Raw genomic sequence first — 22,367 nt, forward strand, 5'->3', positions numbered from 1 at the left:
TATAAAATAAAACTGTGCGATAAAATCATGACAATACAAAAAGTAGAACGAGAACGATTGGGAGTTTTATGCAGAAAATTTTATTTGACAGACATAATGTTGTACAAAATTTCGGCTTTTTTCCCAACTCCCCCCCCCTTTCTATTTCTTTTTCCAAATCCTTTCCTGCTATTATGTTGTGAAGATCTTTTCCTTTTGTATTTAACTTTGCTATACTTACCTTTGCTGTATGCTTGTATGCTTGTATTTGAAACCAATAAAGAATTATTATTATTAAAAAAAGGAAGTGTGTGTGACTGTGAGATTTTTTTTTGCGGGGGGGGGGTTAAAAAAATGCTTGACACTCTCCTTGCGAGGACTGTGTGTGTGTAAAGATTAGAGATGTTTTCAGCCGGATGTTAGGCAGACTCGAACACTGGACCAGAAGCCCTTGGTGGAGCAGCAAATATCAACAAAATGAATATTCACATGGGAGATATTTCCAGGGAGAAGCTACCCTACAATTCAGAGCATGAGAATCACTGTCAGATTTCTTGATACATTCCAACCCCAAAGCCTTCTGCTCTAACTGGCCTCTAAACTTTGTCTATTTAGCTACAGTGACCCGAAGGTCAAGGAGATGGAACATCCTGGCCAGTTGAAATGCTGATTCCCACCCCAAACTGTGTTTCCATTTTAAATGATGTCCAATTTATGGACAATCGTCCTCTCGCACAGGGACAGCCTGGGCTTAGGGAAGCTGCAGAAGGGCATTTTCAGAGATCTGCGTTCTCACACACTCGAAACGCAAAATCAAGCCTCTGTTTTATTTAGCAAGGTTTTATACATTGCATAATGTTAAAAAAGAGAGAGGTGAACATCAAATTGCGGAAAACGTTCATTTAAAATAGCGATATACACACAGACAGTGGACAATAAAGTATCAGAAGATAGATAAAATTAATAGTTTTAAGAAAACAAATATAAATTATAGAATTATATGTCTGTGTCCTAAATGAAAAAGTTATTTGCTGAACAATGAAGGCTCTTGCGTCATATCAATAAGCAGTGAGTTCTGCAGGATATTGCTGCCACACTAGAATACAGTGGTACCTCTAGATATGAACGGGGTCCATTCCGGAGCCCTGTTGGCATCTAGAGGTAAACGTATCTAGCGATGGCACGTCTGCACACGCTTTGCTTTTTGACGCTTCTGCGCATGCGCGTGATGTCATTTTGAGCGTCTGCGCATGCGCAAGCGGAGAAACCTGGAAGTAACGCGCTCCGTTATTTCCGGGTTGCCGCAGAGCACAACTCGAACGCGCTCAACTCAAAGCGTATTTAACCCGAGGTATGACTGTACTGATTTCTTGCTAGTGTGGAACACACATTATGTGACACTGGTAAAAAGTGTCAGTCCCTTATTTGACATGATAACTCAAATTCTGCATGAAAATTGTTTTCCCTATCCTGCGTTAGCTGGGGGGTAATGCTCTAGTCTGCCTTTGTCAGACCACATCTGGAGTCCTGTGTCCAGTTCTGGGCACCACATTTTAAAAAGGATATTGACAAGCTGGAACGTGTGCAGAGGAGGGCAACCAAGATGATCAAGGGCCTGGAAACCCAGCTTTGGGAGGAATCATTGAGAGAGTTGGGTATGTTTAGCCTGGAAAAGAGGAGTCTGAGAGGTGATTTGATAGCAATCTTTATTTTTATTTATTTTTAAATAATTTTTATTTGGTTTTACAAATACAGTGGTACCTCAGGTTAAGCACTTAATTCGTTCCGGAGGTCCGTTCTTAACCTGAAACTGTTCTTAACCTGAAGCACCGCTTTAGCTAATGGGGCCTCCTGCTGCCACCGCGCCGTCGGAGCACAATTTCTGTTCTCATCCTGAAGCAAAGTTCTTAACCTGAGGTACTATTTCTGGGTTAGCGGAGTCTGTAACCTGAAGCGTATGTAACCTGAAGCGTATGTAACCTCAGGTACCACTGTATTAGTTTATAGTAATTCAAATTACATATCCATATTTAGAGATTTCTCCTAATCTCTGGACTTCCCCCCTCCCCCTCCATGGATCCTATTGTACACCCTCTTAACTGCATATTATTTCACAATCCATATTTTGTATCTTTCCATATTGTCCATGATATGCACTACATTGCAAGTGTTATTAAAATCCTGCTAATGTTTTCATCTGTTTCCAGTGGTCTCCTAAATAAATTATAAATTTCCCTCATTCTTTATTGGTCTTCTTGGTTTCTGAGCCTTCCAGTCAGTTTTGCCATTTTGGCATAGTCCAACAGTTTAATTTGCCATTCTTCTCTGGTACGGAACCTTGTTTTCTTTCAATCTCTGGGCTAGTAACGTCCGCACAGCTGTTGTCGTATATAGGAAAGTCTTTTCTGTTCCTTTGGGATGTTGGTACCTACAATTCCTAATAAGAAAGCTTCTGGTTGTTGTTGTTTACAAAAGCTATTTTAAACATTTTTTTCAATTCATTATATATCATTTCCCAAAATGCTTTTATAACCTTACACGTCTGCCACAGGTACCTTCTTTTTTGATATGATGGATGTCAGGGAACTGCCATCAGCTCAGAGGCGAAAGGTGGAAGAGCAGTTGTGTTATAGGAAGCCTCTGAAGATCATGGAGAGGAGGGACGTCACGCCTCCAGTGGGGAAGGTATGCAGGGCTTGGAGGATGCTACAGAGAGCCGCAATACCGAGCCTGAGCAAAGCGAGGGGGAGGCAGGTCCCCCTTTGCCCACACCCTCTCTGCGCAGTCGGGTTAAGTGCAGAGAGGGGAGGCATAGGATGGGGGTCGAAAGACTGCTATGCTGGGGAAAGTTTAAGGACCACCCACTCCCAGATTCTGCTACCGATTGAGCAGACATGGACTTGAGACGTTCTGCACTGTAAATGTTTTGTACAGATAATAAAGCCTGGAAAAGACCGGTGGGAGTCTTGCCTGTTCGCTCTCGAGCAACCACGCCGGCACCTGACAGCAGGTAAAGGTTAAGTCCAGTTGTGAATGACTCTGGGGTTGCGGCGCTCATCTCGCTTTACAGGCCGAGGGAGCCGGTGTTTGTCCGCTTCCGCAGACAGTTTTTCCAGGTCATGTGGCCAGCATGACTAAGCTGCTTCTGGCACAACGGAACACCGAAACCAGAGCAGCGCACGGAAACGCCGTTTACCTTCCCGCCGGAGCGGTACCTATTTATCTACTTGCACTTTGACGTGCTTTCGAACTGCTAGGTTGGCAGGAGCAGGGACGGAGCAACGGGAGCTCACCCCTTCGCAGGGATTCGAACCGCCGACCTTCTGATCAGACTTTAAATATCTTAAGGGCTGCCACATGGAAGGGGGGGGGGGAGCTTGCTTTCTCCTGCTCCGGAGGGTAGAACTCAAACCAATGGTTCCAAGTTGCAAGAAACGAGATTCCGACTAAACACCTGGAAAAACTTCCTGACAGTGGGAGCTGCTTGACAGTGGAATGTATGACCTCTGAAGTTGGTGTACTAATTCTTTGGAAGCTTTTAAGCAGAAGTTGGATGGCCATCTGTCTGGGATTTTTTTTTAAAATAGTTTTTATTAAGTTTTACATTTTTATATTCAATACAATCAGCATTATCACAAAAAACCATATGCAAATCCCAGTCTCCCCCCTGACTTCCCTCAGCTTCCACTTCTGGTACTTTAAATATTGTTTCTTCTGCTTATTTTATTCTACCTTAATTTGTAATCTAAATATTATTGCGTTCGTATCATTTTTATACCATGTGTCCAAATTACATCGTTATTGTTTTCCCAATGATTGCCTCTTAACTTTCATGCTTGTTTCCTTAATTGTAAGTGTTTCGTCAAACCCTGCTGGTGAGTCTACTTCTTTACAATGTTTCTGTAGGTACGTCATAAACGGTTCCCAGTCTTTTTAAAAATCTCTCTTGTCTTTGCCTCTAAGTTTTCCAGTAAGCTTTGCCATTTCAGCGTAATCCGTCAGTTTTACTTGCTGTTCTTCTTTCGTTGGTATCTTGTCGTCTTTCCATTTTGGGGCTAGTAATCTCCTAGCCGCTGTTGTAATGTACATGAATCTTACTTAACAGTTTCTTCCACTCTTTTGGCATGTCTTGTAATGCCTAGCAAAAAAGCTTCTGGTCTTTTAACAAAAGTTATCTTCAACATTTTTTTCATTTCATTGTAAATTATTTCCCAATAGCTTTTGATTACTTTACAAAGCGAGTTCTCCTTCATGGAGAGCCCGGGTTGCGGTGGGGTTAACCAGACACCCCCTATTGCTGGGTAAGTTGGTTGGGTTGGCCCAAAGTGTGATTGGACTCCTCTGGTTGCTGGGGAGAGTGTGATGTTGCCAATTTTGATTGACAGCCTGGGTTGAATATATTCCCTGCGCGCAGTTGAGCATCCTCTTTTCACTGCGTGCATCGGATCACCCGCCCACCCTCCCTAATTTTAGGGTGTTTGTTGCGTTTGACCTTGCTATGCCTGTCATGGGGTCGTCTGCTTTTGGGGCAGGGGCCTGGTAGGAATTTTGTCCATTTGGCTGATTGGCTGGTGCCATTTGGTTTTTGCCTGCTGCGTAGCAAATCATCACAACTTGTAAGGTTGAGGTTAGGCATTGGTTTTAGAAAAAAATTGGTTGGTGGAGGGGTATGGATTGGCTGTGCCTGCCCCTCCAATGCTGTTGCTGCAAGGGTATTCCATTAAAGGAATCCAGGGGCTCACCATGCTTTTGTCTGAACCCCTGTCAAAGGGAATAGGGCCATGCAAGAGCCCCTGGGAGCATTTGGGGAGAGGTGAGGGTCTGGTACCCAGCTCCATCTACTCCCCATAAAATGTTTTCCCTTACTGACTTCGCAGGCTTGTGAATGTCATTTCTGTCCCTGGGCGGGGACAGATAATAATAAATAATAATAAATTTTATTTATATCCCGCCCCCCCCAGCCAAAGCCGGGCTCAGAGCGGCTAACAATAGTACAATGATAAAACATTCTAAAATCATTTCATTATAAAATCAAATCAGATTAATGGCAACCATTGGGCTAGAGTTCTGTGAGGATTGCCAAAGGAGGGAGTCAGGCTGTGCCCTGGCCAAAGGCCTGGTGGAACAGCTCCATCTTGCAGGCCCTGTGGAAAGATGTCAAGTCCCGTCGGGCCCTAGTATCTTGTGACAGAGCGTTCCACCAGATCGGGGCCACGGCCGAAAAAGCCCTGGCTCTGGTTGAGGTCAGTGTAACCTCCCTGTGGCCCGGGACCTCCAAGATGTTTTTGTTTGAAGACCGTAAGTTCCTCTGTGGGACATACCAGGAGAGGCGGTCCCGTATGTACGAGGGTCCTAGGCCGTATAGGGCTTTGAAGGTTAAAACCAGCACCTTAAACCTGCCAGGGATTCTTTACCTGTGATCCCTGCATTGCAGGGGGCTGGACTAGAGAACCCTTGGCGGTCCCTTTCCAACACTATGACTATGATTTCTGCACCTGGAACTCCCCTTGCAAGGAATCTTGAATGAAACCTGGCAGGTCTTAGGACCCAGCCTCTCTTGATAAAAAAGGAAAAAAAGAGAGGCATTCTTTTCTCTTTTGGGTCTCTTCAGGGTTATGTCTTAGTGGGAGGCAGAATCCCAGGCTGGCTGGCATGAATGAGAGACGGCGGACAGAAATACCGGCTTGAAAAGCCTCAAACTGGAATAGTACGGTGGTAGCTAGGCAACGGCCTTGACGCAACCACACACACACACACACACACACACACACACGGTGGGAGAGAAGTCCCTTTGAAAAAAAAGAGAAATAGATGCACACACATTTTTCAAAGCCAAGAGAGACACAGCCAGTGACTTGGAGGTTTAGAGGAGGACTGGAAGCAACATCAGCAGCAGCACAGCTGAAGATATTCAAGTTAGAAAGCCGAGCTTTGAGAGGCAGAGCAAAGCATTGAAGTCTCACCATTGGAATATTAATGGGGGATGCCCCTGACGCCATGCAAATTCTGGTAAGTTTAATATATTTTTAACTCTCCAGCTTCTCTGCCACCTTCCATCCCACCCACCACCTGAAAGGAGGCAGGGAATGATCGTTTCCTGAAGATGTTATCGGTACCTTATCAGTGGTGTGCAAATTCTTGCACCCATGCTTACCCAAGGGCTCTTACCAGCAGGTGGAGACTTTGACATTTACGCATCTTGTTCCCCAGGGCAATTTCATCCTATATATACATATATTTCTAAAAACCACAAAGGTTGTGACTGCAAGAGTGCAGCTTCGGCAGCCGGTTCCGCAGAAAGGAACACGCCCCTTCGTCCCCTAAAACCTGCTTAAAGGAATTAGGATAGATGTCTCTCTGCTTATCTTCTGATAAGGGATGGCAGGCTTTATGTCTGAGCCTGTTGCTTGCTGGGTGTGTGAGCAGCCCCACAACAGCACTCCTTTTGACCGCTCTCTCTCACACACACCCCGCCAAGAAGTCATGAGGGGTGCAGGAAGCGTGGTGTCAACGATAGAAGGACAATAGGACGTGAGGTTTCAAGTAAGAGCAGCCGAGATGCCTTCTGGTTGTGGGGAGATGTGGAATGGGGAGCAGCGCTTTGAATGAAGCAGCGTCCACAAATACAGCGAGCAGAAAAGGTAGTGAGATTTTGTTTGAACCCATGTTGCACCTAGTTGAATGTGATGTGTCCTGTGGCTTCTGCAACTGGAGAGAACGAGGGCAGATCAGCCCATTCCTGTCTCTCTCTGTTTTTCTTATTCTTCCTATCTTGAATCCGGTACTCCACATTTCCCCATGAATTTGCACGTAAAGAGAAAAATCTACTAGTCCTCATGAACATTCACCTGTATTTTAGTGCAAATTTCTCCGTCTGCGAATATTTCTGTGTGCACCCCCCCACCTTAATCTACATTTTTTTTTGCAAAGCAATTTTCTCCAATTTAATGCATTTTTATATGCTGTTTTCCCCAAACTGTGCATTTCTATGCATGCTTCATCCCAGTGTATGCACATTCACGCCTGTTACTTGCCCAGCAAAATTCGCACAAGTGTGAATTTGAGAAGAGGACTCCGCATATTGTTTCAAAAAGTGCAAATTTCGTAGGTTCGCCTTTGAATGAGAACTGGATTCGAATTTCTCCCCTCAGAGCCTGTGATTTTCATATGATTGCAGACTCAGCTCCCCACCCCCGTCTTCGAAAGCCTTACTGAAAAGGTTCACTTTCCACACCCTTTGCAGTTCTCATTGATGAAATGGGTGGGTTTTCCCTCCCTCTCTCCTTTTGTCTGCTGTTCTGCATACTCTTTTTGAAAATGCGAAAGAAAAGCAATCCAAAGGTGGGTTCTCTTCCACAGCTAGTGACAGGTTTTGATCTCAGCCCTTGGGGGAAGATACTCCGGAGGTCTGCTTGGCGTGCAGACGGTCTCAGGTTCAACCCTTGGTAGGGAACACCTCCTGCCTCAGACCCCAGAAAGTCCCTGCTCAGATGAACCAGTGGTCTGAGTTGGTATATAAGACACCTTCCTAAGTTCCTAACTCTTCAGGATCCAAGATTGGAAAGGGTGCTTTAGAAGCCAAAAAGAAAATAAGAAAGGTTGTTGCTCTTGTTGTTTGCTATCGAATGGGGTGGATCCATTTTTAGCACAGTTTGCAAATACAGTGGTACCTCGGGTTACATACACTTCAGGTTACATATGCTTCAGGCTACAGACTTCACTAACCCAGAAATATTACCTCGGTTTAAGAACTTTGCTTCAGGAAGAGAACAGAAATTGTGCTCCTGTGGCGCGGCAGCAGCAGGACGCCCCATTAGCTAAAGTGGTGCTTCAGGTTAAGAGCAGTTTCAGGTTAAGAACAGACCTCCAGAATGAATTAAGTGCTTAACCTGAGGTACCACTGTATGCACAAAAGGATGCTTTTCTGTTTTCAAAAACGTACCTACCTAAAAAGGCAGTATGCCACTAATAATAATAATAATAATAATAATAATAATAATAATAAATTATTTATACCCCGCCCATCTGGCTGGGCTTCCCCAGCCACTCTGGGAGGCTTCCAACAAAATATTAAAATACCGTAATACATCAAACATTAAAGCTTCCCTAAACAGGGCTGCCTTCAGATGTCTTCTAAAAGTCTGGTAGTTGTTGTTATCTTTGACATCTGGTGGGAGGGCATTCCACAGGGCGGGTGCCACTACTGAGAAGGCCCTCTGCCTGGTTCCCTGTAACTTGGATTCTCGCAGGGAGGAACCGTCAGAAGGCCCTCGGAGCTGGACCTCAGTGTCCAGGTAGAATGATGGGGGTGGAGACACTCCTTCAGGTATACTGGACCGAGGCCATTTAGGGATTTAAAGGTTAGCACCAACACTTTGAATTGTGCTCAGAAACGTACTGGGAGGCAATGTAGGTCTTTCAAGACTGGTGTTATGTGGTCTCAGCGGGCACTCCCAGTCACCAGTCTAGCTGCCGCATTCTGGACTAGTTGTAGTTTCCGGGTCACCTTCAAAGGTAGCCCCATGTAGAATGCATTGCAGTAGTCCAAGCGGGAGATAACCAGAGCATGCACCACTCTGGCGAGACAGTCTGTGGGCAGGTAGGGTCTCAGCCTGCATACCAGATGGAGCTGATAAACAGCTGTCCTGGAGACAGATTTGACCTGTGCCTCCACGGACAGCTGTGAGTCCAAAATGACTCCCAGGCTGTGCACCTGATCCTTCAGGGGCACAGTTACCCCATTCAGGACCAGGGAGTCCTCCACACCTGCCCGCCTCCTGTCCCCCCAAAACAGTACTTCTGTCTTGTCAGGATTCAACCTCAATCTGTTAGCCACCATCCATCCTCCAACCGCCTCCAGACACTCACACAGGACCTTCACCGCCTTCACTGGTTCTGATTTGAAAGAGAGCTAGAGCTGGGTATCATCCGCATACTGATGAACACCCAGCCCAAACCCCCTGATGATCTCTCCCAGTGGTTTCATGTAGATGTTGAAAAGGAAGGCAATTATTATAATTCAACCAAGGAGTTCAAGGCAACATTCATCATTCTCTACTCCCCCTTTTTTGCCCACAACAACCCTGCGATGTAGGATAGGTTGAAAGACAGTCTAGTCCCAAGGTCACCCAGTGAGCTTCGTGACTGCGGTGGGATTTGAACCCAAGTCTCCCCAGTCCTTGTCTAGCACTCTGACCAGTACATCACACATGCCTAGAAATGCTGGATTTCTTGAGTTAAAATTCTGGCAATCTTAGCACCATGTGACCCCCCCACCAAGGTTCAAGCAAACAGACCCTGGGAGAGATTTCCCCAAGGGCATAATGCGCTGATATAATACGAATCTCCCATTTATTATTTATTGGCTTAGCTCCTATATTTGTTTACCCATTTGCAGGCTCACGTCCATGCATCCATTTAAATGAGCAGGATGTTCCTTTTTTTTTTTTTTGCAATGCACAGCTTTGGGAAGGTGGAAAAATGCTGTTCTGCAATTTCTCAACCTCCTTCTGCAAAAGCACTAGAAAATTGCATCCTGTTGTCAGCAAACGCTAAGGACTCTCAGCAGGGCTGGAATGAATTTGTTCCTGCAAATTTTCTTATCCTATTTTTTAACATCAAATATTTAGCGGCGCGATAGGAAATCGAAATGATGGCCTCATGCTGATGATAAGCGGAATTCCAAGTTGTTGGGATTTTATTTTTAATGGGGTATCTAGGGCCTTGATCAATCATTGGCCCTTGGCATAGGTCTGATATGACAGTCTACTGCTGGCTTCCTCAACCTCAGCCCTCCAGATGTTTTTGGCCTACAACTCCCATGGTCCCTAGCTAGCAGGACCAGTGGTCAGGGATGATGGGAATTGTAGTCCCAAAACATCTGGAGGGCCGATGTTGAGGAAACCTGGTCTACTGAATGGTCACTTAGCACTGTGTGCATGCAGAACCGGAACCAGGGGTGGCTAGTCTGTGCCCCGCAGGCCATTTCTGCCCAGCGGCAGAGCAAGCTGATTGGGCGCCTGGGGCGGCACGCATGCCCTGCGCCCAGGGGTGGGGCCAGCCACCCGCAGGGGTGGGGCGAGCCGGGAAGGACATACCATGGGGCCTCTGAGGAGTCTGCCTGCCTCCTCCCACTCAGCCGCCCTACAGCTGGGGGGCAGGCAGCGGGCGGACTGTTTGGGCAGTGCGAAGCCTGCGGACACCCAAGCCACCGCGTCTGTGATGGCCTGAGACTCGGGCTCGGACTCAGAGCCAGAGGAGTCTCAGTCCGCACCAGACCCTTTGCCTCAGGCGGCAGCTGAACCTAGTCTGGGGCCTGATTCTGAAGAGCCCCAGTCTGAACAGGTTCCCCTGCAACAAACACCAGCTGGGCTGAGTCAGGGGCCTGAGCCTGCCCTGGCTCCAGATGTGGGGATTACCTCGTTCCCTCCAGGTGGGCCATCACTTACAGCTGCTCCACTACCGGTTGGGTCAGGGGAGGCTGAGGTGGCCCCTGGGTTTAGTAACCCACCGACGTCTCCCGAGCTGCAGAGACTGAGGTCTGAGAGAAGGAGAGACCTGAGTACTTGCAGGAGGAGTGCTTGCCTTCGGGTGAGACAGGGAGGTGAGTCACCGGGGGATCAGGACCGGCCGTTATCCCGACAGAGATAAAAGGCTGCTGGATCCTGCCCCAGGTTGCGGGAGCAACGTTGCTGTTTCCCAAACCTGCCTGTGATCCTGGACCTGTCCTGTCCTGGTTTTCTGCCTCGTGTCCTGCCTTGGCCCTGTTGGACTGACTCCTCACGGAACCCTTGGATTCAGGACTGGACCTGGACCGCGTTGCTCGGGTTACCCCCGGGCCTAGCACAGCGTCTCTCCCAGGAGAGTTGTGTGGCTCGGGCACGCTACAGGCCCCATGGTGAGTACCACCCGGCATTTTGTCACCCCCTCAGTGGTGACACCAGGGTCAGACCGTCCCCACCTCCCCCTTCCTCTGCCCCTGTTTCTATCCCCCCAAAAAAGTTTTAGGGCCTAAATCGAGTGGGGCACCTTTGGCCCTCCAGAGTTGTTGCTGAACTACAACTCCCATCAGCCATTCCATTTGCCTATTTCCCTCCTCCAAATGTAGGCAAGTATTCGGAGGGAGGGGGGTGGGATTGCCCATGCATGACACGTCCTCTAAAGCAAAACAATTTAAAATCTCTTTTCAAACTGGCACCCAGTTTTCTTTCACACAGCCCAACACCCCCTTGCTTGGTTTTCCCCTTGCCACTAAAGGACAGGGAAGAAAGTGTGGCTGTGGAAGATGCTTTTCTTCTTTTTCTTTTTTGAAGAGCCTCGTTGCTCACCCGTGGCTTCAAAGCTTGCTGGCCATCTCTTCGCTGATCACTATGGCAACATTTATCAATGCAAAGTTGCCACAGAGAAAGTGCTGGAGCTTGATGTAGGAGACCCACCGCCTCACAGGTGTGGCTCCTGTCAATAAAACAAAATAAAGTAAAATTTATCCTTTTTGGTTTTTTAAAAAAACGCATGAACAGAAGGGAGAAAGCCTAAACAGCCTCGGCCCAGTATACCTGAAGGAGCATCTCCACCCCCATTGTTGTGCCTGGACACTGAGGTCTGGCTCAGAGGGCCTTCTGGCAATTCCCTCATTGCGAGAAGCAAAGCTACAGGGAACCAGGCAGAGGGCCTTCTCAGTAGTGGCACCCGCCCTGTGGAACGCCCTCCCATCAGATGTCAAAGAGATAAACAACTACCTGACATTTAGAAGACATCTGAAGGCAGCCCTGTTCAGGGAAGTTTTTAATGTGTGACATTTTCATGTATTTTAAATCTTTGTTGGAAGCCCAGAGTGGCTGGGGAAACCCAGCCAGATGGGCTGGGTGCAAATAATTTCTTCTTCTTCTTCCTCTTCCTCTTCCTCTTCCTCTTCCTCTTCCTCTTCCTCTTCCTCTTCCTCTTCCCCTTCCCCTTCCCCTTCCCCTTCCCCTTCCCCTTCCCCAGTCTGAGAGTACACTAAATATAGTACATTTCCAAAAGGAATCAAAGTTGTTTGGAGACATGGTCTCTAAGTCATTCATAGGAAGCTGCCATAGCACAGGCTATTTTAGGATAAACACTTGCCAAAAGTATGCCTCACTCTCACACATGAACGGATTATTTGCATCTGCATAGATGCACACATAGAAATAATTACTGTAATTGAAACTGAAATTATAGTCAACAAAAAGGCAAAATAAAGGTCATGCGATTCAACAAATGCATCAACAAGAGTCTAGTTGTCCAGGTCAGGGGAAGTGATAGTTCTACCCCATTCTGCCTTGGTCAGACCACACCTGGAGTCCTGGGCCCAGTTCTGGTTCCACAGTTTAAGAAGGATATTGACAAGCTGGACCATGTGCAGAAGGGCAACCAAAATGATCAAAGGTTTGGAAACCAAGCTTTATGAGGAACAGTTAAGGGATTTGGGTGTGCTTAGCCTGGAGAAGAGGAGACTGAGAGGCAATATGATAGCCATTAATACGATAATCTTTATTGTCATTGTCCCATACAGAACAACGAAATTGAAAAAATCTACATCAGACATTCAAAACCCAACAAGCCTGCTATCCCAGCTATCCCAGCCTGGTTAACCCCCTAAAAATTCTGATATCCCATAATTCAATACAATATACTTCCATAGAGACTACCTTATACTGCATTTAAAACCCAAATCGTATTTGGATAGAAACTGTTTCTCAGGTGGCTAGTCCTAGTCTTTATAACCCTGTACCTTCTTCCAGAAAGCAGAAGCTGAAAGAGATCATTTCCGGGGTGCGCACTATCCTGCGCTATCTCTGCAGCTTTCTTATGGCACCTGGAAGCATAGATTTGATCCAAGGTGGGAAGAGTGCACCCAATTATTCTCTCTGCAGTCTTTTACAACCCTGGACAGCATTGTTTTTTCCCTGACTGTACAGCTCCCAAACCACACACAGAGACCATAAGTTAATACACTCTCAGCAGTAGAATGGTAAAATGCCATCAACAGGTCGTTTGAGAGATTCAAATATCTTCACATTGAAGATGGAGCAAGCTCATAGAATAATAGAATCTTAACGTTGGAAGGGACCCAGGGGGCAGTAGATTTGTAGAGCTGGGTGGAAACCCAAGGGACGTGCTTAGTTGAATTTCCCGAAATGCAGGATTCACAGCTAAAGCATCTCTGACAGATGACCACCCAACCTCTGTTTAGAAACCACCATGGAAGAAGAGCCCACCAACTTCTGAAGTGGTCCATTCCACTGCTGAATGGCTCTCACCATCAGAAAGTTCTTCCTAATGTTCAGTCAGAATCTCATTTCTATGTGGCAGCCCTTCAGATATTTGAAGATGGGTATCATATCACCTCTCAGTCTTCTCATGTCCAATTTCTTTAACTGTTGTCTCCAGCCTCTTGGTCACCCTCCTCTCAACTAGTTCCAGCTTGTCAATATCCTTCTTCATGATGGTTTTCATGGGGGCTGCAGCATGCGAGAGGGGTATAATTCTCCTCCCTGCCCAGGTCCTAACAATAATAGCACCATTCCTTCTGGCAAGATGAAACGCTTGTGCTGGTAAGACATTCAATATAGCACAATGTGGAATTCCTATTTGTGGACTGTGGGTTAAACCACAGAGCCTAGGACTTGCCGATCAGAAGGTCGACGCTTCAAATCCCCGTGACGGGGTGAGCTCCCTTTGCTCGGTCCCTGCTCCTGCCAACCTAGCAGTTTGAAAGCACAAAAGTGCAAGTAGATAAATAGGTACCGCTCTGGCGGGAAGGTAAACGGCGTTTCCGTGCGCTGCTCTGGTTCACCAGAAGCGGCTTAGTCATGCTGGCCAAATGACCCGGAAGCCGTACGCCAGCTCCCTCGGCCAATAAAGTGAGATGAGCGCCGCAACCCCAGAATCAGCCACGACTGGACCTAATGGTCAGGGGTCCCTTTACCTTTACCTTTACTATGTTGTTGGTTTTAAGGTATGTGGGTGGCACTGTGGGTTAAACCACAGAGCCTAGGACTTGCCGATCAGAAGGTCGACGCTTCGAATCCCCGTGACGGGGTGAGCTCCCGTTGCTCGGTCCCTGCTCCTGCCAACCCAGCAGTTTGAAAGCACGTCAAAGTGCAAGTAGATAAATAGGTACCGCTCTGGCGGGAAGGTAAATGGCCTTTCCGTGCGCTGCTCTGGTTCACCAGAAGCGGCTTAGTCATGCTGGCCAAATGACCCGGAAGCTGTACGCCAGTTCCCTCGGCCAATAAAGTGAGATGAGCGCCGCAACCCCAGAATCGGCCACGACCGGACCTAATGGCTAGGGGTCCCTTTACCTTTACCTTTATGTTATTGGTTTACCTTTTATGGGCTTTTATGGTCCATAGCTCAGTGGCAGATCACATGCTGTCCATGCGGCATCTATCTCTGTCATCTCCAGGTCAGACTCCGAAATAGTCAACTCCCTGTGTTATTGTAAACTTCATGAATGGATCGAGAGATAGATAGTCTGACCCTTACTCAGCATGGGCACACTTTGAACCAATGCTGCTTTGCCAAAACACTTAGTGGCCAAAATTGTGGAAACCTTTTAGAAAAAGTGTATTTCCGAGGTTTGATGGCTCATAACACCTGATTGGCTCTCTAAACACTCATGCTGATTGGCTACATTCAAATGAAGGAAAGCTACTGCATATCACCCTAAGCAAGTCGTGCTTCCTTTTTCTGGTTATTTGGATATAACTTTTGATAGAATACAGATAATTGAACAACCTTTGTTGCATTAGATTCTTCATTAAATGATCTTTCCATTGATATATAATTTTATGGTTTTACTCCAAAGAAAAGGCCCCAAAAGGTTTCCACAATTTTGGCTACTGGTGTAATATGGAGCACTTGGGTCGTGTGAATGAGGTTGTTGTTAGGATTCATTCCCTGTGTTGCAGTCATGGGATTGTTTTTATCACATGACTGTGTATGTTTTCATTCCACATTGTGGGAAGTGACAGAGGCAGGATGTTTTTATTACTGTGTTTCTGTGATGTAGGTCATTTGCCCTCTGTTCTTTCTCTTTGCTGTCTGACGCTGAAGAGGAAGGAGCTGAGTTACTATGCTCCAAGTGTGTATATGTAAATAAATGTATAGCCAAAACCTGTGCTACTGAGTCTGAACGCTGACTGCCTATACTCTGCTGATCCTGATGTGTGCTGATGCCTCTTGGTATCAGACGCAGTGATGTTTGGGCTGGAGAAAGCTTTTGAATCTCCCGAAAGAACGACAAGGAGGGCATGTGTCTCTGCTGGACTCCTACTCATGTGTAGGACCTCCTGACAGTTGCTGCTCTGAACACCCAAATTGCATCTCTCCCCATTTACTGTCAAAGCCTGTTGCTTTCTGGGGTGTGCAGGGTCTTATAGATTAAATGTCCCTCCCTTCACATACTGACATGCTCTGCACAGGTGCAATGGATGTTTTCCAACTCTCTGAGGGTAATGAGCCATGCCTCCCCTTCGGCTAAAGTCGCCTCATTTTACTCCAAAGAACTGGGAGGAATGCAAAGATCATACTTGGCTTTGGTTCCGGAACTCCATCCAACGCCTCTAAGAAGGGGTTGAATTTCTTTAGGGTACAGAAGGACCCCTTGTCAACAAAGGGCTTAGAACTTCTTCTTATCTTGTCAGGGAAGATCCTGAAATCTGCCAGCTTTGTGGCTGGAATCTTTTCATAACAGCTTGCATTATGCCGCCCTTATCTGGGTTTCTGATCTGCACCTGATGCAGCCACTCCTTGCAAACGCCTGTAACATTCTCTTTCTTTTTCTTTTCTTAAAATGCTTCCTGGTTATGAGTAGGGCTGCTTGTGACTTTTTAAAAAGTTGGGTGATGATATGTGAACTATGTAACGGGAGCTCCTTCAAGCTGCAAAGGAATGCTAATTGCTTAAGTATATACTTAAATACCTCTCCACTGTAATAATGCAAACACCGTCCACTTACGCACTTTGAGGTACTTGATTAAAGAATGAGCTTGCGGCATCAGAATGTTCTAGCAAAGCCGTTAGTTTTCTACAGAGGTAGGCAGGGGGGTTATCTCTGTTAGGATTCCTGTTCCATGTTTGTAGTCATGAGATTGCTGTCTATCACATGACGGTGTATGTTTTCATTCCACAGTGTGGGAAGAAGATGGAGACAGGATGTTTTGTACTGCTGTGTTCCGGAAAGTGGGACTGTTGTCCTTTGTTTCTTTCTCTTTGCTGTCTGATGAGAAAGAGGAAAGGAGCTAAGGCAGAATGCTCCGAGTGTATTATATGTAAATAAAGTAGATTAGCCAAAATGCTGTGCTACTGAGGTCTGTTACGCAAACAGCGAATACTCTGTGGATCCCTAAGTATGCTTATCCTTCTTGGTATCAGTCGCTGTGATGTTTGGGCTGAAGAAAGCTTTTGAAGCTTCCGAACGATCGACCATGAGGGAGAGAACATGCCGGTCGGGCATGTGTCTCTGCCAGGGTCCTACACGAGAGTAGGATGCTCCTAACAATCTGTGTTGTGCAAGCAATGAAGATCCCACAATCCAATTCCGCAAGGTTGAAGGTGACTCTGCTACCTCTTGCAAACATCTCCTCCATCACAGGAATCATAAAATTGGAGAGTTGGAAGGGACTGTGAGGCTCATCTAGTCCAGCCCCCTTCGATGCAGGAATAAGCAGCTGTCTCATATGGCGATTGATCCTGCAACCTTGCCATTATCAGCACCATGCTCTAACCAGCTGATCTAGGAGAGGAGAGTGCTCTTGTGCTCTTGAGTGCTTATGTGATCTGCTGGAGCACAAGGGCAATTAGTGGTCCTTCATTGCTCCAGCAAGTGAAAGAGGTGATAGCAAGGCTTTCACGTTTGCTCGTGACCTTTTACTGTAGCCGTAAAGAGAGTCAGAGAATGAGAAATATAACCAAGCAGAGGCCAGATTCATCTCCTTTTTTAATGAGGTTCCTGCTTCACAATAGCTGTTTCAAAGGCAGCAGGTCTTTGCAAGACTGTGTTTCTAATTAAAAGCCATTTCGGTCAGCTGATGACCTTTCATTAAAGTTCAATGTCTTCCACATCTTGAACCTATGCAATGAGAAGCAAGCACCACTGAGGTCAAGGAAGCTTACTCACAGGAAACAATGCACGGGAGTTAGGATTGCTGTCATGTTGATCCTAATCAATTGGCTATCATGTTATTTACTTCTGCTCTTTTGGGGAAGATGTTGGTGTTAGACACGCACATTAAATATATCCCCATTGAGTCCGAAAGGCCAAGCCAACTGCTCTGATCATCAGCACTTGAAAAGCACTGTGCCTTTGTCCATGCTGGTTGATTCCAAAAGGTGAGGGCCAAACCAGGTCACTTGATGCCATTGGGATGTCAAGTGATTGACAGGTAGGCAGCCTCACCTGGGTAGATCATCTCCTAGAGAACTCCAAGACATTTCTTGGTGGGGACACCGGCATGCAATTCCTTCACCACACTCCCAAATCGAGATTGACCCTTCCACAGCAAAGCATATATGGGTGGTGAAGGTAAAGGTAAAGCGACCCCTGACAGTTAAGTCCAGTCACAAACGACTCTGGGGTTGGGGCACTCATCTTGTTTTACAGGCCGAGGGAGCCAGTGTTTGTCCGCTCCGCAGACAGTTTTTCTGGGTCATGTGGCCAGCATGACTAAGCCGCTTCTGGAGCAACAGAACACTGACACCAGAACAATGCACGGAAACGCTATTTACCTTCCCGCCGGAGTGGTACCTATTAATCTACTTGCATTTTTGGCGTGCTTTCCAACTACTAGATTGGCAGGAGCTGGGACCGAGCAACAGGAGCTCAGCCAGTCATGGGGATTCGAACCACTGACCTTTTGATCAGCAAGCCCAAGACTTAGTGGTTTAGACCACAGCGCCACCTGCGTAGTGTGTGGTAGTGTGGTTCAAATGGTAAACTGCCTCACCAGGAATCCAATGTTGCTCTGAGACATTTTCTGTTGTAAGTGACAAACAAATGCAAATAATAACTATCATTAATATTTGTATTAAAATTAAAATACATTGTGATGTTGACTCACTTGTGAGAATCAGCCCTGGGACTTTTCGAAGTTAAGTTCTCTCTCTCTCTCTCTTTCTCTGTAAATTTCCAGGCTGACATATTTCTTCCTGGTGGCTTTAATTGATTGCTCAATATATTTTTATCACACAGATGGCAGTTAACCTCTCCTCTGGCTGGAGGGACTTTCAAGGCTGACTGCAGTCCTCCTGGATACATGAACGCTCTTTCCTCGAAGAAAATCTCGCCGATTTGCCTCCAAACATTGCGAGGAAAAGGCAAGCTGGAGACAGGTAAGTCCCGTTCACCTCAGCTTCAGTTTATGAATTATGGTGGAGGGAGGGAGAGAGGAAAACGAATTCCCTGCATGAAGAGCCAGTTGCATTTATGGCCCTTGCTAAACCGCTCCCCTTGATTAAGAAGATCTTCCTCTAGATAGGGGAATAGATTCACAGTAACCATGGTGATGGGCCTCCCTAAGTCAAAGGTCATTTGTGCAGCCATCATTTTGGACAGGAGAAGCCGATGTCTGAGAAGGAAGTAAATAAACCCAAAGCACTGCTAAAAATAAAAGTGGCTGGGCTTTGTAGTCTTCCCTGTTTACAGACGTTGCAGACGTTAGAACATCAAAGATGGAACAGACCAAAGTCTCTTCTAGTCCAGCCTTCTGTTCACCAGCCAGATTGAAAACAATCCAAGGAACAACATCTGCATTGAATGCAGAAAATCCCAGGTTTAAGTCCCGGCATTTCCAGGTATGCTCTGCTTCCACGATTGGAGGCATCAACCTTGCATGTTTAGACCTTTAAGGTAAAGGTAAAGGGACCCCTGACCATTAGGTCCAGTCATGACTGACTCTGGGGTTGCAGCGCTCACCTCGCTTTATTGGCTGAGGGAGCTGGCGTACAGCTTCTGGGTCATGTGGCCAGCATGACTAAGCTGCTTCTGGCTAACCAGAGCAGTGCACAGAAACGCCATTTACCTTCCAGCCGGAGCGGTACCTATTTATCTGCTTGCACTTTGACGTGCTTTCGAACTGCTAGGTTGGCAGGAGCAGGGACCAAGCAACGGGAGCTCACCCCGTCGCGGGGATTCGAACCGCCGACCTTCTGATCGGCAAGTCCTAGGCTCTGTCGTTTAACCCACAGCGCCACCCTCCCCCTTAAATAAATTCAGACAAGTCTCAAATTTTGGTTTGGTTTTTGGCAGAATTTAGGCCACAACTTTATTGATTACGGCAAGTGAATGGTCGCATAGGCTCTGGTTCGACTAGTTGTCTGCACCGTTGCAGGTAGCACTGACCCAGGGCACCAGCATAGGTCAGCCAAGGGTGAACACCTGGATAAGCAGAAAGCCAGGAGCAGGGTATCTCCACCACCTAAATGCCCCCCTGGACTCAGGCACGGGCACAACCCCCTCTCAGGGGTTGACCAAACCATCGAGTCCCTGGATTTCTTTAACGGAATACCCTTCACATAGGGATGGGAGAGCGTTCTCCCATCCCTATCACCTGAACCAGAGCCTATCCGCAACCTTACAAGTTGTGACGATTTGCTGCACGGCAGGCGAAACCCAAATAGCAACAGCCAATCAGCCAAGTGGGGAAAATTCCTGCCGTGTCCATGTCCCAATGACAGACGACACGTGACGGCATAGCAAGGTCAAGCGCAAAGCCCTAAATATAGGGAGAGGTGGGCAGGTGTTCCGATGCACGCACCGAAAGAGGAAGCTCTGGGTCACGTGCATGGGTATAAATAGGTCCCTTGATCTGTTTAGCTTGAGTCCCATTGACCTGATTGAACCCTGCATCAAGGGGCCTACCAGTTGGTTGTTGTGGCTATCCAAACGTACCCACCCACAACACAGGGTTAGGTTGTCAGGTCTCACCACAACACATGCCCTCTTTAAGGGAGGACCCGATTTCTAAAAACCAGTTGCTGGAACCCACAGGAGGTGAGAGTGTTGCTCTTGTGACAGGGTCCTGCTTGGAGTTTCGCCACAGGCATTTGATTTTCTTCTTCTGCCTATTGTAGCAGCTGTATTAACTGTGCTAGACGCTGTGTGGTTTTAAATTGCTTGCCCATAGCTTCTTTTATTTCTTCTTTTGTCATTATACGCATCTTTATGCACACTTGATTAGTTGCATTTATATCCCATTTTTTTCTCCAAGGCAAACATTCTTCTCCCATTCCCCATTTAACCTCCACAACCACCCTGTGAGGTAGGTTAGACTGAGAGACTGTGACTGGCCCAAGGTCACCCAGTGACCTTGATGGCCAAGTGAGGATTGCTAGCCCAACTCTCTAACCACTGCACCACACAGTCTCTCTTGAGCCCAGTGTGTACATTTTTGTCCCCATTACCTGCCTGAAAAACTGCTTTGAAAATTCAGATGGGTTTTGAAGGATGGAAGTGTTTTGGTTTGAAATGGCCTTAGCATCACCTCTCTCCTTTAGATGACATGTTTATTAAGACAAGAGTCTCAAATTATCTACCTGCATTATCTGCCTACTCTCCAAAAAATAAAACAAATGCCCAATTAACAGCCACAAGGGAGCCAGAGATTCACTTTCTTCTCTCTCTCTCTCTCTCTCTCTCTCTCTCTCTCTCTCTCTCTCTCTCTCTCTGAATACCTTTTATCAACATCCCATTTAGAGCATCTGCCCCCAGAACAATGGCGACATTGAGGAGAAAGTAGACCTGTGTTCTCTAAAAAGATTTGTTTTTCAATAGAATTCTTTCTGTGAAAAGATTCCCCCAGAATAATTACAGATTTGGTGTCAGAATTATATGAATTCCCAGCAAGCGTTCAGCAGGCTGGACAATTACCCAATAGCTCAAATTACATTTTAATGCGTTTGCACGAGGTCGTTCCAAGAGTTCATTTCTGGCCACGTTCCCAGGTGGACAAAAAGTTGGTTTTGCTTTACATCGCACCCTTAGAAGAAGAAGCCTGAACCGTCTCTGAATCCAACAGCAGATCTAATTGTGTCATTTTGGAGAAAGTCACATTCCTATTTCTCTCTTTCCCATTCAGATAAATTTGGGGCAGAGGGGAAGGCAACACTGTTTTTGTTTTTGTTGATATATTATGGTAAAGGTGAGATTCAAATCCAGCTCTCTTAATTTATTTATTTATATTATTTACAGCTTTTAAAGCCTGCTCTGCGCTGAATAGTTTCAACCCCAGAGCAGGGAATCAAGTGATAAAAACAAAGCAATGCACAAAATTAGCAAAATAATATGAATAAGCCGAATAAACAACAAATTAACAATTCTGCCTTAAGGTAAGCAAGCAGAACAACAGTGACAAAAAATAAGAATACCAGCTAATACCAAATACCTGGGTGTAAACACACACACACACACACACACACACACACGATATTAAGATATTAATTCACACTTTCTAAAATGACGCACTAACTGAAACACAGTTATCCTTCAAAGCCAGCACTACTCTGAATTTTGCAATGCAGTTCTCCAGCAAAGCAACACACATTCTAGGATGAAACATGCATAAAGGTAAAAGTAAAGGGACCCCTGACCATTAGGTCCAGTCACAGATGACTCTGGGGTTGCGGGGCTCATCTCGCTTTATTGACCGAGGGAGCTGGTGTACAGCTTCCGGGTCATGTGGCCAGCATGACTAAGCTGCTTCTGGCGAACCAGAGCAGCACAAGGAAACGCTGTTTACCTTCCCGCCAGAGTGGTACCTATTTATCTACTTGCACTGGTGTGCTTTCGAACTGCTAGGTTGGAAGGAGCAGGGACCGTGCAACGGGAGCTCACCCAGTCGCGGGGATTTGAACCGCCGACCTTCTGATCGGCAAGTCCTAGGCTCTGTGGTTTAACCCACAGCGCCACCCGTGTCCCTGAAACGTGCGTAAAAAGGCATATATTTGCGAACAGAGATAGATGACACAATCAAGGGTCATAGCAACGGTTCCCACCTCATCTCTTATGTGGGGCAGCCAATCCACTTGGTGCCAACAGACTCTCTGTGGCTTCTGAGCAGCTGAACACCTTTCTCTGCCACCCCACCCTGGAGTGGCATGAATCATAGCCCGCAAGCATCCAGAGGAGGAAACACGAAGCAAATTGTCCACAGAAGCAACACAGCAACAATTCCTAGACCTAACACAAAAGAAAAAGAGGGTGGCCAGAAGCCATGGCTGGTTTTTTTCTTCCGTTCCCAGTCCTGAGGATCCTCATAGGCCTCAATGTTGATAAGGCTGCTCAGGAGGAATGAGGAGGTGGATCTGCTGGGCCTCCCCTTCTCTCTTCTCCTAACCAGCTGATTTATGTTCTCTGTTCAGCCTGC

The 22,367-nt window shown here is 46.6% G+C and overlaps 1 protein-coding gene and 1 long non-coding RNA gene across 5 annotated transcripts in view; both read left to right on the plus strand.

The window, feature by feature from the left end:
* The window catches only part of LOC308474766, a 104,178-nt gene that overhangs the window by 32,277 nt on the left and 49,534 nt on the right, over positions 1–22,367 (plus strand). The window lies entirely within an intron of this gene.
* The window catches only part of FAM167A (family with sequence similarity 167 member A), a 31,273-nt gene continuing 14,522 nt past the window's right edge, over positions 5,617–22,367 (plus strand). The window contains exons 1-3 of one of the 4 annotated variants that reach the window (XM_081001190.1): positions 5,617–5,988; positions 18,197–18,336; positions 21,194–21,330. The gene's annotated coding sequence lies outside the window, so the exon portion shown is untranslated. Of the gene's footprint in view, positions 5,989–6,599; positions 6,621–18,188; positions 18,337–21,193; positions 21,331–22,367 lie in introns of those variants that run through there. The other 3 variants (XM_081001187.1, XM_081001189.1, XM_081001188.1) reach the window with 3 other exon arrangements.

The sequence above is a fragment of the Podarcis pityusensis genome (assembly GCF_964106645.2).
Source record: "Podarcis pityusensis genome assembly, chromosome: 3".
Taxonomy (NCBI): Eukaryota; Metazoa; Chordata; class Lepidosauria; order Squamata; family Lacertidae; genus Podarcis; species Podarcis pityusensis.